At 47.2% G+C, this 15,070-nt stretch overlaps 1 long non-coding RNA gene across 1 annotated transcript; it reads right to left on the reverse strand.

Annotated features, from left to right (window-relative positions):
• Nucleotides 1-713: 713 nt before the first annotated feature.
• On the reverse strand, nt 714-3,425 carry LOC121496281. Its single transcript, XR_005989138.1, has 3 exons — nt 3,286-3,425; nt 2,927-3,096; nt 714-1,997 (listed from the first exon to the last, which is right to left on the reverse strand). It is a non-coding gene; the product is annotated as an uncharacterized LOC121496281 (long non-coding RNA).
• Nucleotides 3,426-15,070: the final 11,645 nt, after the last annotated feature.

Raw genomic sequence — 15,070 nt, forward strand, 5'->3', positions numbered from 1 at the left:
GGAAGCCCCACACCTACAAGTGTATTGTCATCTGGTGATGCAACTTTGAGCAAATGATTAACCTCCCAGCCCAGTCTCCATTTCCTCGTCCATAAAATGGGAATGATATCTTCCCCTTGGGGTTCTTGTGAAGATATTATGAGGCAATGTCCTTGGCATGCAGTAGGTGATTGATAAAATCATGTTGATTAACCAAGGAGCTGGATAATTATTGCCACGGTTGTTACAAAGACCTCAGAGGGAGTGTTTTCTTATTTTCTCTTTTTTTTCTAAGATTTTATTTTTGAGTAATCTCTCCACCTAACCTGGGGCTCGATCCCCTAACCCCAAGATCAAGGGTCACATGCTCTTCCAATGGAGCCAGCCAGGTACCCCTCATTTTCACTTTTAATACAGTCAGCCTGTGGGTTTTCATTAGTTTCATTCTTGCAGATGGGGAAAATGAGATTCTGACAAGTTATCAAGGCCCACAAGGCCTAAGAGGCACACCTGTGGTATCCTGAGGCTTTCTTGCCTTAGGTCCTCTGCTTTCTCTTGCTCCTTGGATGGATACGACAGGCATAGGGACAATTGCCCCCGTTTTGGGTCTCCTCCTGGGTGGAGAGCACAGTTCCAGTTCCAAAGGCTCCCTCCAGGGTGTCAAAAGTTTCCAAAAAAAAAAAAAAAAAAGCAAAACCCAAAAAACCTAAAGTAAAACCAACAAGTCACTGAAATGGTAATTGGTAAAGGTTTATTGTGCACATGCACCAGAAAGACAGTGTGTAAGCCAGGAGCGCTCAAACTGGAACAAGGAAGGAGGCCTGGAGGTCAATTGCTCTAAAGCCGCTTATGTAAGGTGGAAGCAGAAGTGGTGCCCGGTTATTCTTCTTGGTGATCGGTTACAATATCAGGATTTTCTTAAATGAAGGGGGAATTGGTTAGTGGTTCTAGAGAACAATGTAAGTTTTACTTAGTGAATTTTCAGAGGCAGAAGCAAGAAGTCACCCAGATATTAGCCTCCCTTGTCTTGCAAAATGAGCTAAATGAAACTGTGAGTGTGACCTAACTGGTTTAGTCTGCCCGGGGAATTTTCTAGTCCCATCTTCATCTGTGTTTGATTTTAGCTGGGGTCTTTCTGACCTAACTGGAGCTTGGAACGTGTGGTTGGTGCTCCCAGCTGCCAGGGATGTGGGGTGGTCCCGATATGGCTGGCTGTAGCTCTGGTCCTCTGCAAAACTTCTGAGCCCTGTCATGTTTTGAGCCGTCATCCTGTGTTACTGAGTGTGCAGCAAGCCTGCCCCTGCCACAAGGCACATACTCCCTGCGTGCTTTGCCCCCTTGGGTCCTGTCCATGCCTGATGTTGGGCTGCTGTCAAGGTCCGGAACATCATGTGGTTGGTAGGGGTGCATATTGTTTTAGGAAGGGGCTGGGGCTGAAGAGGGAGGCTGCTGAAGAGGGAGAGATGGGCTGGAGGGGGAATGTTGGTGTTGGGAACCTTCTGGAAAGATGCTGAGGAGTCAGGATCCCCTTGTGCTTCTGCTCCTATTGGCCTGAGTCCACATTGATGGGAGGCCAGCAGGAGGATGGAGGAGTCAGCTCTGAGGCTCAGAACCCAGAAAGGTGCTGTGGGGCCCGGGGGGGCTAAGGGGGCGCCCGGCTCCTGTTCCCTCCCCTGCAGGCATTGCCAAGCTGCCGCATCTAGGCTGGGGCCTGGCCTCTCGGGCCAAGGGAAGCAGCCGAGGAATTCAGTGACAGTTTCAGTTCGCTGAACTGGCTCCCAGGCTTTGGTCAGAGTTGCAGAAATGATCTCATGTGGGTTTTTTTCCCTCCCTTCAAGATTTATTCCACACGGAAAGGGTGGTGCTACCTCTATACCTGACCGGCGTCACCGATTCCTTCCCCTCCAGGGTCCTGGCCGCGTCCCCGGCTGCGCGGTGTCCGGTGGAGGGGGCTGCGCACTGCGCCTCCAGGCCGTGAGGGCTGCAGAGGGGAGCCGTCGGGGCCTCCGGGCTGGAAGCTGACACAGACAGTGGGGGGGGGGCAGGGGCAGCGAATGCGGGGGACACGGGCCCGGAGAGTGTGGGGCCCCTCCAGCCCTGCGCTGTCCTTGTCCCTCCTGGGTGTTGAGCTAACAGTCGCTTGCTCTCTGCTGCTGTCCCCTTGCCCAGCTGGGCTGGCATTCCTGGGCTCCGTGCAGGGGCTCCTGTGTGGCGGGGGAACACCTCACGGCCCCGGGGTCCCCGGAAGCTGGGAGGTCAGCCAGCTGTGGCTTTGAGGGGGCAGGGATGCCACCAGGGAGACGAGGAGGGGAGCAGAGAGGCCAGTGTGATCTGGTGATTTAATTTGGGTCTGAGGTCCGGCTGCATGGGGATGCCCCCAAATGACACCCGGCCTCTGGCCTCTCAGTGTCTGAGTCCGGAAGTGCCAGTGGTGGCCTGGGTGCCGACCCCTCAGCCTTCACACCGGCAACGGTGGTTTTTTTTTAAGATTTTATTTATTTATTCGTGGGACACACACACACAGAGAGGCAGAGACACAGGCAGAAGGAGAAGCAGGCTCCCTGCGGGGAGCCTGATCTGATGCAGGACTTGATCCTGGGTCTCCAGGATCACGCCCTGGGCCCCCCGGGGGGCCCCCAGAGTGTTAGTGTTTTAAAAGCACCTTCTTCTCAACCACCGCTTCTTGTCCCATTTCCTTTCTCTGTCTTACTCTTTTTTTCTTTTAATTGATTTTTCTTGAGATAAAATATATGTGAGATAAAATTTACCTTTTTGCTATTTTTAAGTGTACAGTTTGGCGGCGTGAAGGACATTAACACGGTAGTGCAAACACCATCCCCATCCACCTCCAGGACTTTATCTTCCCTCCACAGACTCCACCTGTGCCCCCATCCCCTCAGCCCTGGCTGCCACCCCCCACTTTCTGGGTGTGACCCCAGGTACTTACGCTCAGAACCCAGCAGGATTTCCCATCCTGTGCTGTTGGTGCAGTTGTGTTCACTCAGACTTGGGCTCCTTCAGCATCTAATAGATGCCTGCTGAAGTCGCCACGGCTGCTTTCACCAGGCACTACTCGCGCCTTGGCCTGTCATCCTCCCAGCCACAGACAGCAGTCACCTGAGGGGTGGGGAGGAGCCTGTGGCCCACAGACTGGGCAGTGGGGCCGGGGGGCTGCAGGGGACCCCGGCGTCTGACTCCTGTGCTGGCTGCCCCCCCGGGTCCTGGCCTATGGGCATGCAGCTGAGCGCATGCAGACCTGACGCCTGCTTGGTGGCACCCCAAGGGTCCCACGGGCCCCCGACTCACCTGCCCCTCTTCTCTGGGCCAGAGCGTTGCTGCAGGCACAGAACCCCATGAAGACAGCCCCTTCCTCCACTTCCCTGAATTGGCAAAGGTAGGTCCTCGAGCTCCTCCTCTGACCAGCCAGCTACTTCCTTGGGTGTCACCCGCTCGGTCACCGGCAGATCGGTGTGACTATGACTCACCTCGCCTGAATGTTTGGGATGGCCTCTGAACCACCCGCCTGCCCCTGCTGGCGCCCTCGGGGCGGTTCTGGCGAGGCCACTGAACAGCCAGGTCTGGAGTCTCCAAGGGGCCCTTGCTCCCCGGACGATGCACAGAGTGGGCTCTTGCCCCTGGGTGGGGGCATGGCCTGGGCCGTGTAGAAGCCAAAACGTACACTTCCCCCCGCCTCGGGAGCTTCTTTTCTTTGTGTCTCTCCCAGCTTCTGGAAGTAGGTCAAAAGCATAGGAATTGGATCAGAAAGAAAACGCAAGGCATAGGAAGGCAGTGTTTCCCGCAGACCTGCACTGCCTGGCATCACGTCGGGGCGGCCCCCTTCCCATGGCAGGGCCTGAGGGCTGTGGCCAGGGTCGTGGCGTCCAGGAGATGACACCTTTGGCCCTGGGGAGAGTAGTGCTGACAGGGGGCGGAGGGCCCTTAGTGGGCAGTCTCCTGGAGGCCCAGGGGCGCTGAGGAAGCCCGGCACTTGCCCTCGGATGACTCAATAGCCCAGGTGGGGCTGGGGGAGACAGTAGCCAAGGTCCACTCCTGTCATGGAGAATATGCCTGTGGGCCTCTGGCTCAGGTCATGGTCTCAGGATTCTGGAATCGAGCCCCACATGGGGCTCCCTGCTCAGCAGGGCATCTGCTTCTCCCTCTCCCTCTTTCTACCTCCTGTTGTGCTCTCTCTGGCTCTCTCTCTCCCAAATAAATAAAATCTTAAAAAAAAAATGTGCTCACTCTGGCCTGATAGGCCTCCCTGAGAATGACAGGCAGAGAGTCCATTACCTGGGACTTTAAAAGAATATAAACAATAAATAATGCCCCCCACCCCCTGCCACAAATACTCAAGCTAACAAAAAAAAACCTCAGACGGGGGCTTCTAATTGTCCCCTGGTGTGGACCCAAGGCAGCAGTCTGGACTTTCCCCCTTCTCAGATGAATCTGGAATAACTCCCCCTGTATCCCCTCTTACCCTCATTCCTCCAACATTCTCTAGAATCTAGAGCCTTGACACTGTTGAAATTATGGGTTGGATCAACTCTTTGTTGCGGGGACAGGGGTCTCTGTACACTGTAGGATGTTTAGCAGCACCCTGGGCTCTACTCACCAGATGCCAGTAGCACCTCCTGTGTTATGATAAATAAAAAATGTCCAATAAAAATACTTGGATGTTGCCAAGTATCCTCTGGGGCATAGGACGGCCCCAGATGAGTACCACTGACCCACAGTAGCAATACTTAGAACCTGAATGCCATGGATCAAGTTTTCAAAGTTTAGACCAGTGGCCGATTTTGATGAAAGATAGCAGGTGGCACACGGAACGGTGTCTGGCAAATGGTGTGTTGAACAGAGTATGAGAAAGTGCCTCTCTTCCACAACAAAGAAAGAAGTACAGGCAAATGGTGTCCTCTGAGAGCACAGTCTGAGTACATAGAACATTAAGGAGTTAGGGCCTGATTCCAGGGGTCTGAATCCTTAGGAGCTGTGTGACCTTTCCAAAGTTATTTAAACACTCAGTTTCGGTCAACTATAAATCGGACATAATCCCAGTGCTTAGCCACAGGCTATGGACATTGTTCTAAGGATAATGCCTGCTACGTAATAAATCCTCATTACCTATCAGTTATTAATCCTATTACAATACAGTGTGATCATCAGAGTAAAAAAAACACAAACAAAATGGTGGGGAGGGGATCCCTGGGTGGTGCAGTGGTTTAGCGCCTGCCTTTGGCCCAGGGCGCCATCCTGGAGACCCGGGATCGAATCCCACGTCGGGCTCCCGGTGCATGGAGCCTGCTTCTCCCTCTGCCTGTGTCTCTGCACCTCTCTCTCTCTCTCTCTCTCTCTCTCTGTGACTATCATAAATAAATTAAAAAAAAACTTAAAAAAAAATGGTGGGGAGGCCTAGGTGAGCAATGCTGCCTGAGGCAATCCGAGAACAGACTGTGTGTAACCCTGTAGCTCTAACAAAGGAGAAGACTCAAAAACCAGGAACAACCAAGTAAACCCAGTTCCTCAGCATCCCATGGGGCTTCATCTAAGCCAGTGGGCTGTTGTCCAGAGGTAGGGAAGCTTGGCTCCCCAATGTGTCCTCCCCAGTGTGACCTGGGCCCAGGCTCTCTTTGGGTTGCTCCAGACTCATGGAGCTGGGAACAGCTGCGTTCAGGGAAAAATCAGCTGTATGTCGAAATGATGGAATTTCCTAGCATTTTAATTGTTTATGGTGAACAAATGACCAATGATTCAGAGAAATAATATCTATGACTGGTGCTGAAAACAACCTGAAATTTCTGTACAATCTCAGTGAATGCAAAGTCCTAACTGTCTTTCACACCCAGGTACAACTCAAAAACATCAAATCTGGAGAACTGACAGAGCTGACCCTAACGGCAGGTCACTAATAGGCATGCTGGTCCCAGAGAAGGGGCATTGGCACCCCAGGTAATGAATGAATCCTAAATTTATCTTGGCTTTGGGCTTTCCTTCAGCTCTTCATTGAATGCAACTCTATCACGTGCCAAGACATTGGGGAAAAAGATAGTCCTGTCAACAAGTGGTGCTGGGACAACAGAATAGCACATGTGAACAGAATGACATTGGATCCTACCTCACACTATATGCAAGAATTAAATCATATCAAAGGCCTAAATGTCTGAGTTAAAACTATAACGCTTTTAGAATAAAACATAAGAGTAAATGTTTGTGACTTTGGAGGAGGCAATGGTTTCTTCAATGTGACACCAGGAGCACAAGTGACAAAAGAAAAAAAATAGGTAAATTGGACATTATCAAAATTAAACACTGTTGTGCTTCAAATGACACTATCAAGAGACAGTCCACCGAACAGGAGAAAATATTTTCTTTTCTTTTTCTTTTTCTTTTCTTTTTTTCTTTTTTTTTAAAGATTTTGTTTATTTATTCGTGAGAGACCCAGAGAGAGAGGCAGAGACATAGGCAGAGGGAGAAGCAGGCTCCATGCAGGGAGCCCGACATGGGACTCGATCCCGGGTCTCCAGGATCACACCCCGGGCTTCAGGCGGCGCTAAACCGCTGTGCCACCGGGGCTGCCCTAGAAGGGTGAATTTTATGTATGTGAATTACACCTCAATAAAAATAATACGGCTATCAGGTGACATCTTTCCTCCTGCCTGTCATACCTTTCCACTCCTTCCTTAGTCTTTTTTCACCTACATTATCTCAAGTCAACTATATCTATTCTGTACTTTCCAGTCGATTATCTTTAATATGGCAAAAATTTATTTTGTCCTACTTCTATGTCTTCTTGTCAATTTAACTCATCTTGGAGTGCCTGGCTGGCTTTATCAGGCATATGACTCCTGATTTCAAGGTCATGAATTCAAGCCCCTTGTTAGACATAGAGCTTACGTTAAAAAGAAAAAAAAATAGCCCATTTTTTTTATCCTTACAAAATCTCGAACATGTAATGCTGGCATACGGAAGTGATCTCCTTGAGTTACTAGCATCTATAAATGTGACAAATGTGTATCTTTCACTCAGACATTGATTACAAAGTATTGAATAAAAATTGGTCATCAGCAGCATGAGGCATTTTACCTTAATAAAAATGTATTTTGGAAATTAAAACAACCCTATAGTATGTTTGTGAATAATTCTATCACCTGGAATGACCAGGAGTTTAAGCCTATTTGTTAGTGGTTTCTGTTGACTCTCGTTCAAGGTAGTGTATTTCCTCGCGTTTTTTAAAGTTTGGATTGTAAATGTATGTTTTGCAGGGTTTCATTGGTGAGATTTTTTTGTGGTCTCTGGAGAGCAGTATTGCATTTGAATCTCACAATGCTTTTAACCTGAGATGTTAATCTCTTACCGGGGTAAGGTGGAGGCCTACTGGATCATACAGACAATATAAACTTGAGTGCTAAGTTTACAGAAAGGCAGAGCCCTCATTATAAATTATCAGGGGACATATGTTTTCTATCCAGAGACCTGGATAAGATAGATAAGCTACCATATTATCACTCTTTGCAAGAGAATAGATTTTTTCCTGTCATTTTTTTTTCTTTTTATTAAGTAGGCTCTATACCCAGCATGGAGTTCAAAGGTGGGGCTTGAACTTGCAACCCTGAGATCAAGACCTGAGCTAACGGGAACTGAGTGGGAGAAATTAGAGAGGGAGACAAACCACAAGAGACTCCTAACTCTTAGAAACAAAGGGTTGTGGTAGGGGAGGTGGGTGGGGGGATGGGGTAACTGGGTGACAGGTACTGAGGAGGGCACGTGATAGGATGAGCACTGGCTGTGATACTGTATGCTGGCAAATTGAATCTAAATAAAAACAAACGAATAAATAAAATAAAATACCTGACCTGAGATCAAGAGATGCTTAACCAACTAAGCCACTCCGGCGCCCCTTTCCTGTCAACTTTTTATCAAGGGTATAAGCCTTAGAAATTCTTGGCTCCATGTAGAAATTACAGCTCTGGTATGTGTTTGCCTCAGACCCACTGTCTGTCCCTTTGTAGCATTAACTCTGCAGCTTTTTGGGCACCAAGTCTGGCGGCCCTCCCATCCCATCTCCATTTGAATCAGAGCAGCCACAGCATCAGCCTGCTTCCTTCTTTGGTTTCTGTTTTCTCCTTTTTCTTTTTGGTTGCAGGATTTTCCTTTCTTTAGTAAAAACTCAGTTAATACATTTGAAAGATATTCCTTATCTCTTTTATCTAGCATTTCTAGGTGTTTTTACAGCAGGAAGGTCTGATGTCATTTACAATAACTATATTTTTGGTCTTTATCCGTGGTTCCTGGCTCACAGCTCTCAAAACCCTTGGAATCCCCTGAGCAAGAAGAACAATGGGAGCATCACTTGTCATAATATTTAGTCTTTGTTCTCAGTTCCTGAAATCACTTTAGAGCCATAAAAATGACACGGATGTCTTGTTATTCATAAAAAGACCTTTCCTGGGACGCCTAGGTGGGCAGTCAGTTAAGCTTTTGACTCTTGGTTTTGGCTTAGGTCATGATCTAGTTGTTGGGGAACCAACTCTTGCTTTGGGCTCTTCACTCAGTGTGGAGTCGGCTATAGATTCTCTCTCCTTCTCCCTCCCTTCTGCTCACTCAGTCTGTCTCTTTCAAACAAATAAAATCTTTAAAAGGAGGGGGTTGGAGAGCCACCAGGTTGGTAAACCAGAATGCTTCCACATGCCACCATGCCAGCCCCCAAACTCCATGAGGATAAAAGCTCCTTTGTTTGCTACCTTGACCTATGTATCTCTTCATCTGGCTGCTGATTCATATCCTTTAATATCTTTTGTAATATGCCGGTAATCTAATGAGTAATGGGTTTCCTGAGTTCTCTGAGCCACTCTAGTAAATCACTTGAACTCATGGAGGAAGTCATGAAAACCTCCTATTTATGGATTGTCAGTCAAGAAGCATAGGTAGCAACCTGATCTTGCAATTGGCTTCTGAGGTGGCAGGTAGTCTTGTAGGACCAAGTCCTCACTCTGTGGGATCTGATGTTGAGTGAGTAGATAGTGTCAGAATTGAGTTGAATTGTAGGACACCCACCTGGTGTCAGAGCATTGCTTAGGGGTATGGAGAACCACCTCCCATACCCCTAAGCAGATTGGGTGCAGAACCCTTAGAAGGTTTCTAAGTTTTCCATTCTGATGCATGACCAGAAATGTGTGTTCCTACAGCACAATTTCTCCCTATCGACCTGATAAAGATAACAAGGGCTTAAGTGAGGATGAGGGAAGGACTCATCTGCTGCTGACAGACAACTAAGCTACCACATCAATACCCAAGGGGATTTGGCAACAGTAATTCCCTCTCTGGGAATTTACCCTAATGAAAGTATCACAGATATGTGCAAAGTTCCAGCTTGAAGGATGTTTGTGTCAGCACAGCATTTCCAAAAATTATAAACTGTTTAACTATTCCAGGCAAGAAGAAGAAAAAAGAAGAAAACAGAAAAGGGGAAGCACATATGTCAGGAAAGGAAACTTTCTGAGAAATTCCCAGCAAATAAGGGCTTAGGGCTCCTGGGTCCAACCATATCTCCCGGCCATCCCTCATTATAAGGGAAACTGGGAGAGGTAGAATTTTTATTTGGGTACAAAACCATGGTTTTCTTAATAAGAAAGACGGGTAGAATGGACACTCTAGTGTTCATCAATCTGTCCATTTGTTCATCTGTCCAACCCTCCATCCATCAATCCACCCACTCCATTTATCATCTATCTATCATCTATCTATCTATCTATCTATCTATCTATATCTATCTATCTATCTATCTATCTATCATCTATCTATTTTCTGTCTATGTACCTACCTACCTACCTACCTACTTACCTACCTATCTACATCTGGAGGGATAGACATAAATTCTTCTGAGGGTTATTCCTAGTCAGTAGAATTTTAAAGGTGGTTTTTAATTTTCTTATTTTTGCATATTTGATATTCTGAATTTATTTTTGGTGAAGATGTATTATTTTTATAAAAAGAAAAAATCATTTAAAAGAGTTTACAGTTGTAAACTGTCTGGAATAGCACATGGTGGAATTAGGACCTGAACCTAGGCTTGGTGCCAGGGAAGCTGTGAGAAGCAGAGAACCAAAATACCTCAGGAGTGGGGGATGATGAGAGTTTATGGAGACATCGCAACTCCGGTTTGTAGGGCATTCAGATTGTTCTTGCTGGGTTGTTGTTTCCTTAGCTTTTAATTTAGGGAGAGTCAAAATATTGCCTGATGTCTTTTTTTTTTTAAATTCATTTATTTGAGAGAGTGTGCATGCAGGTACACAAGAATGGGGGGCGGTCAGGGGTGGAGGGGCAGGGGGAGGGAGAGGGACAAGTAGACTCTGCACTGATCATGGAGCCGGAGGCTGGGCTCGATCCCACTACCCTGAGATCATGACCTGAGCTGAAACCAAGAGTCAGATGCTTAACTGACTCCACCCAGGCACCCCCAAATATTGCCTGACGTCTTACAGATGCTGCCTAACCGATTGGGGGTTTATGGAGCTGAAGGTAGGACTCTGCCTCTGCTACAGGCTGTCCTGTTTACAAAGCTAGAGTATCTTGATTATGTGTGGATTTTGCTAACACCCAGATAGTTCTTTGACGCTGTGTATGACTTCTTGTCCCAGGTCTTTAGTTGGTTGACAATGTTCCAAGACCTCCCTAGTGTGGAATTCAGCCTCAAGGGGCACATCTGAGGTGTCCTCCCCATGAGAAGAAGGCCATATGGCCATCAGCATCATAGCAACTGCTTGGTCTTGGTATTTTCTGGGCACAGAAGGACAAACACAATGCACCAGGAACTCAGAGAAGCCCATTTCATTCCTTTTCCCTGGGATTCTGTGGACGATAACAGCACCCATTTACTAAGAGTTTATCATATCTTCTCATTCAGTTCTTAAAACCACTTAGCAAGGTGGGTGTTTATCAATAAGAAAACCAAAGCTCTGGCTGGTTAGGTAACAAGAAAGTAGGAGAGGATGACTGCAGGTTGTTAGGTTCTGGAGTCTGTGTTCATAGTCATTATGTCATCCTGCTCCTGAGGTGACTCACCACCTGGTTTGCTCCAGACTGTCCTGGTCTTAGCATTTAAGGTCGCCCCTTGAGCAGCCTCTCCGTCCCAGGCAAACCCAGACGACAGGTCATCTGGGCAGCTCTCCTTTCTCTCCTCCAATCTAAAGCCCACGTCAGGTCTTCCCTCTTCTCTGAAGGCCTTCCCAACCTCCCTGGGTCCCTTGGGAAACTCCTTCGGCATTTACTGTTCTCTTCCCACTGAGCACTCACCATGTGTCTTCACACGTGGATGCCTTTGGCAGCCACCTGGCTGCCACTGAGGCTGGGTGTTTTCCATAGTGCTGAGGGCAACAATGGGCACGTCATTAGTACCAAAGGGAAAAAAACCCCTAGTGGAATTAATGAGTGAATGAATTGTTAACATCACCTAAAGCAATACTTGCAGAGCATTTATTATGAGTCAGGCATGGTTAGGTGCTGTGGGAAATGAATAAGTGAATTTTAACTACACAAATAATGAATTAATGACAACAACTGAATTACGCACTGGGAGAGGGGCCTGTGCTGTTGGTGATGTCAACGATTAATAATGGTGCTGCATCATGGGCCTTATGTCTGTAATAACAGCAGGGGCACCCACAGCAGCAACACCACTCTGCTTCAGTAGGTCCTCTAGTTTTTAAACCTTCTCACTCACATGATCTCATTCCTCTGACTTTGAGCAGACATGAGAGATAAGCAAAGGAGACAGGCAAAGCCCCATTTTATAGGCAAGGAAAGTGTGTCAGAAAAGACCCATACGTGATGATCTAAACCCATGATTGTACAGTGGGGCGTTTTTCAGGTTATGCAAAGGGTGTTGTGTTTTGTGGTTTGCACAACTTTCTAAACAACTGAATTCCAGGACGACATTTAAAGATTGGGCAATTTCACATAAGAATCTGGATTTCTGGGGTGCCTGGGTAGCTCAGGGGTTGAGCATCTCCCTTTAGCTCAGGCCCTGATCCCAGGTCCTGGGATCGAGTCCCACATTGGGTTCCCAACCAGGAGCCTGTGTCTCTGTCACTCTGTGTGTGTCTCTCATGAATAAATAAACAAAATCTTAAAAAAAAAAAAAAAAAAGAATTTGGATTTCTGGTTTGTCTTGACAAAATGGAAGATGCGAAGACATTGATCGTCCAGTTCTTTCGCTTCCAGGCCTTTCTTGGCCTATGTTACCTGAGGCATCAAAACAAAGAAACCAGACAGTAAGGACAATATCTCCAGTGAAAGACGGCAGTGGCTACAAGTAGCTTCAGAGTCTCCAAGGGTTGTCCTCTCCGGGGTTGCTCCCAATGATCAAGGACACCTATAGGACTGGCCATGCCTACCAAGGCCCGTGCATACCCTTCTCCTCCAGGAATCGAGATGCTGTCCTTACTCTGTTGCCTTACTGGCATCATAGTCTCCCTCTGTCATCTAATCGGTCAAGTCATAAATTGAACTTCTGATTTTCCCCCAGTTAGCATTCTCCATCAGTAAATGGCAACTCCATTCTTATAGTTAGCTGTTCAGGCTCCAGACGTTGGACTCCATTCTTGCCTGTCTGCAGCAAACCTCGGCTCTGCCTTAGAAATAAATCCTAAAACTGCCTCCTCCTATGCTGGAGCAGACCACCTCAAGCTGGCATCCACCACTGTCGTGGCATCCTAATTGTTCTTTCTGATTCCACCACTGCCCTGCTGCTTCCTATCCTCAAAGACTGCCATAGGTGAGCTCATGTTCCTCCACTCATATCCCTCTACAGTTTGCCAGTGGAGCAAACCCATTGTCCTCAACATGGCTCCCAGCTACTCTTGACCTTCATCTCCACCTTTCTCCTTCCTGTTCATGCTGTGGTAGCCCTACGGCCTCCTGTCCGCACCCCACTGATCTTTGAACACAACAAACCTATTACTGCCTGGACTCTTAGTATGTGCTGGTGGTTTCATTTATCTAAAGCTGTGTAACGTGTCACCCAACACCTAGTGGCTTTAAATAGTCATACTCATCCATTATCTTTTTTTGGATTCTGTGGGATGGAAACCAGAAGCAGCTTATCTGCTGGTGGTTCTGGCTCATGCTATTGCATAAGTTTACAGTCAGATGTTGGCAAGGATCAAATCATCTGAAGGTTGAGTGGGACAGGGGAATCTACTTCAGGGGGCTCCCCCACATGGCTGGCCAGAGAGTGCTGGCTGTTGGCAGGAGGCCTCTTGGTTCCCTGCCATGTGGACCTCTCCACAGGTTTGTAGGATGCCTTGAGGACCCAGAGGTTGGATCCCTTCAGAGTGAAGCCAAGAGAGCAAGATGGAAGCTACAATGCCCCTGTGACAGCCTCAGGTGGTCCCAAATATCACTTCTCATGGGGTTGGTTGGTCCCACAGAACTGCACAGGGGTGGGAGACCAGGAGGCAGAGATCACTGGGGTCCTCTTGGAGGCTGCAATGACCCCAGGGTCTCTGCCTGGTGTGCTCTTCCTTCAGTAACTTTAGGGCTTTTATGTTTCCTTAAGATCTTTGTTCCTATATCCCTTATCAGAGAGGCCTTTATAGACTGCCCCTTATAAAATTATGCCCCTACCCTCTGATGTTCTTATCCTCCTTCACTTCTCTTCACAGCACTTGTGATACCCCAAATGTTGTATATTGTCTATTTTTTTTTGTCTCTTGACAGTAGAACGAACCCCCAGCATTTAGACCAGGGTGGGGTGCATAGAAGGTACTTGAGATTTTTTTGAATTAATGAATAGCCTACACACATTAAATATTTGTTGAAAGAAGGAAATCTTACCTCTTGAAATATACCTCCTCACTTCGTATCAGGATACATACCATCAATATGATTCAGCGCTGTGGATGTTGTCCTTGATCACCTGGCTGAGGAGGGTTTGTGGGGTGTCTTCCCTGAAAAAAAAAAAAAAAAAAGGAGTTCTCTCCTTTTCCATCCTGCTCGATGGGAGGAAGTCGCTGTGTGCAGCTCATACTCAAGGGGTGGGGAGTTATGCTCTCCTCCCCGAGGATGGATTATCTGCAATAATTTATTTGGAATTCTTCTGCCAGGATTTGTCTCTTCTCCTTCATTTAATTATTTGATCTCTTTAAAAAAAATCAGTGCGGATTCATGGATATATATTTTATACTTTGGGTTATAATCCAGTTGTACTTGATTTTATGGCTCAAATTGCTCCAGCTCTGGTCATTGGGAGCTCTTTCTGTTGCTTTCTATGCTCCTTGGACATATCCCCACCCATGCATGTGGGTTTTGTTTTGTTTGTTTTGTGTTTTGTTGTTTTGGTTTTGTTTCGTTTTTAGCATTTCCTGATTTTGGGGCCCTACAAGGTGTTCTAGGCTCCTCTTGTTTATGTCTTGCCCCAAGCATAGTGTCTCCCAAGAGTTCTGCCTCCTTTTACTGGGAAATAGTTATTAGAAACCAAGATGTGCAAGTGTACTTCAAATACTCCTACTTTTCCTCAGGCTGGTCCTTTCTAGACCACCACCTCCCTTAGCCGATAACCTGACCGCCACGGCACTGCTTCTACATTTGCTTTGTCTGCCCTTCTCTTCATTCTTCCCTCTGCAGGCAGCGGCACCTTCTACATCATACATCTGATCGTGTCGAGAATTTAACGGACACCATGGCTCTCAGGTTGAAATTTAAACTGTTTTGCACAGTGTAAAACTCTCTTCCTGACCTGGTCCCTGGCTACCCCCAGCCTTGTATTTTCCCATCGCCACAACCTGGAAGCTACATTCAAGCCAACCTGAACTTGCCTTCATCTCTGTGTCTTTACATTCGGCCACGCAGGCCTTTCACGTGACCAAGAGACAAATCCTTAGCCCAGTGATTGTTTGGTAACTATGTTAAAGCATCTCTTTATCCTTTCTATTGTCTGGTGTGCAAATGTAAAAGGCCCCTATGATATGAAAAGTAAATATTTGATCTTTTCCCCCTGGTTCCTGGCACCCAGCTCGTAAATCCCTTGGAATTTCCTGGTTAATAGGATTGTCTTTTGTTCTAATAAGCCACTCTTGGTGAGCCTGTAGGTAGCTTC

The sequence above is a fragment of the Vulpes lagopus genome, chromosome 1, assembly GCF_018345385.1.
Source record: "Vulpes lagopus strain Blue_001 chromosome 1, ASM1834538v1, whole genome shotgun sequence".
Taxonomy (NCBI): Eukaryota; Metazoa; Chordata; class Mammalia; order Carnivora; family Canidae; genus Vulpes; species Vulpes lagopus.